The sequence below is a fragment of the Phaseolus vulgaris genome, chromosome 5 (assembly GCF_051622355.1).
Source record: "Phaseolus vulgaris cultivar YP4 chromosome 5, ASM5162235v1, whole genome shotgun sequence".
Classification (NCBI taxonomy): Eukaryota; Viridiplantae; Streptophyta; class Magnoliopsida; order Fabales; family Fabaceae; genus Phaseolus; species Phaseolus vulgaris.
The window spans coordinates 11,182,704-11,185,915 of NC_143502.1; positions in this window are offsets into that span (position 1 = coordinate 11,182,704).

Genomic DNA, 3,212 nt, shown 5'->3' on the forward strand with positions numbered 1-3,212 from the left:
TCAGCAGTTCAATTTGCTGCAGAACTGCACCAGCACCTTCACCAAGATCAAAGGTTTCCTAGAACAAGCACACTTGAAAATCTCTTTGGAAAACCTTTCAAAAATCTTTCAATCCTTCTTCTCACATGGAAAATGTTTGATCTCTGTCAAAAACGTAATTGCTCAGCACACTCTCATGTGAGATAGACTTTTCTTTATATAGAAAACAGTTTCTAACTTCTTTTCAAAAAACAGTTGAAAAGCAGTTATGAAAACAACAGATTCATTTTTGAACTTAACAGATTTATTTTGTGAAAACCGCCAACTCAGCTAACTGAAATAACTGTCTGAGTTGTACCTTTGGTGCCCTAACTAACTTGTGAAAAAACTTTCAACTGACCAAAGGGCAAACGGATTCTTTCACAGTGAAACAGATTAAATGAAGGCAAATAGGCCAACTCAGTTTTAACTGAAATAACGAACTAAGCTTTGCCTGTGGTCTCAAACAGAACTTTTAGAAAAGCCTTTTAACAGAGAAGAAATAAACAGATTCTTTCTCCATAAAACAGATTTATTTGTGTACTGATTTAAAACTTTTAAAAACATTTTAAAAAGCTTTTCAAAACCCATTTAACCACATCATGTGCTTGATCTAGACTTGGTTAGGCATCTAGGATAGGTTATACAGCAAAAGGCAATCATACACAATTACAAGCCTAATTACAAATGAATCTAAAAACCTATTACAATCTTCAAAGCACTCAAGCCAATTTCTTCATCAAACACACATCAAGCCTTGGTAGGGAAGAAGCTTCCTCCAGCTTCAACAGACACCACTAGTGGATCTCACTCAAGCGAGTTCATTCTCGCTTGAGCGAGATTGCTCCAGTAACGTTGGGCCTTTTTATGTGAAACTCGCCCAAACGAGCCCATTAGCACCTAAGCCAGAAGTCACTTAATCCCAGACAAATTAGGTTAAATAGGAAGCTTGAGGCACAACCCTAGACATCGGTGTGCAAGATTGAGAGGAAAACACCATTGAGTGAATTGTAATCCAATTGGAAGAATAAAACGTGTTAGAAAACCCTAAACCCTAGAGGAGGTAGTTGTCAAGGAGAAACATCAAGCATCTTCTTTTCTTGCTCTCCATGCTTGTAACAACCATCATGTGTGGCTAATTTTATACTTTTTGGGATTGGGAGTAATCTGTTCAAACTCTTATGTATTTAAGTGATATCTAAACATAATATTATGTTCTTTATTGATAATTGGTATTATTGTTTTGTTTGTAATGCTTGGTTTTCCATGATTTCGAAACTTAGATTTGATTGAAAAGTACTTCTAAGGTTCTGACCTAAACGATAATGCTTAACATATTTGAATGCTAGGAATAGATTTGAAATGTTAATTGTTATCAACGTCTAATCTTAATGATAAGTTGTTTTTATAAATACACGAGGAATCAATATATATATATATATATGATTTTTATACAGGCATCAATATCAATCAAAGGACACAATATTGTCATGTTAATCAAAATACAAAAGAGTGAGAAAGATGAACTTCAATCCCTATTTTTCCAATTGAAGCAACAAACTCTTTGACATATTTTCTTTTTAATCATTGCAATCATAACAATTCTCAACAAACTTTTATTATTTTGTTTTATATTAGTGAATTTTTTACTTGATTATTCAATTGTTCCTTGTGGGTTCGATATCCGTCCTTAGGGACAAATTATTACTTCTGACAACGCAGTGCACTTGCCGTAGAAAAGTCATCAGCACTTCAAACTAGGATCCTTTAACTGTTTTTCCTTTATCATTCCAAGAAAACCATTAGTTATGGTTAACTTACCACAACTAATGATCAACATGACATTTTGCTTCCAAATTCATATCTCTAAATTGCTCAATCATCTTCTATTCTTCAATACTCATGTTAAACACTTGACTTGACTTTCTTTGAATGGTATATTAATTGGAAATAAAAAAAATTCAAAAAATTTATTCCTCTTCGCTGCCTCATGTTCAAATAAATACTTTCAACTTTCATTGTCACTAAATACCTGAAGTTTAGCTTCCTACAACTTATGTCATCATATCTTCAAAGCAAATACCACAATTGCTAATTTTAAGTCATGGGTAGTATAATTTCTCTCATGAACTTTTATGTTGCCTTGAAGTATTGGCTACCACTTCCTCCTCCTACACCAAAACACAACAAAATCTCTGGTGGGAGACATTACAATAAACCTCAAAGGTTTCCCTGTATAAGGAATTACCAACACTAGAGCACTGGTCAATCTTTTATTCACTTCTATAAACTATGCTCGCACCTATCAGTCCAAGAAAAAATTGGATCCTTGTGAGTTAATTGTATAAAATGTCTTATTATCCTAGAAAAATCTTCAATGAACTTTTGATAGTAGCCAGCTAAACACATAAAACTCCTTAGCTTAGTAGTTGACTTAGGGCATCCACACTGAAGCATTGCTTCCACCTTAGCTGAATTCACTGAGATTCCCTGAGTTGATATCACATGTCATAAGAAATTCACTCCTTTCAACCAAAACTCACACTTAGAGAATTTATCATACAGTAATTTCTTCCTCAAAATCTTCAACATTATCTTCAGATGTTTCTCTAATAACTCTCTAACTCGTTCTCTTCAATTCATTTAACTCAACTAAGACCATTTTGTAAGTTTTCATTAATATTGGTCCAATTCCAAGCACCATATCAATGGAGAACTTTACTTCTCTCTTAGGAGGTTTTCCCACGACTTCATCTGTAAACACATCTATGAACTATTTCACCAATGTTATATTACTCATCTCATCTTCATTCTCAACTCTCATATGAGTTAAGATTGCAAAACACCTTGACCCTTCTTTCAATTGAGCTCAAACTTGTAGAGTATACAATTCTTATTCCTTGGAGTCTAGAAACACTACCTTTTGCTGATCATAATCTATGAGAATGTGATTGGCAGATCATCCATCCATCTATGGAATAACATCCAATTCATCCCTTACATACTTGACACATAATTGTGGCAATTTCAAATCATACAATGCTTTCAAATTCATATTTGTTAAACAACATCCATCTTGCACTAAACTTTTACTCCTTTCCAAGTAATTTCTTTGTCTGCTACCTTTCAACAATATTATTTGCCTAACTATAATCTAAGCACAATTAAAATATCTCATTTTTCTTTTTTAACAA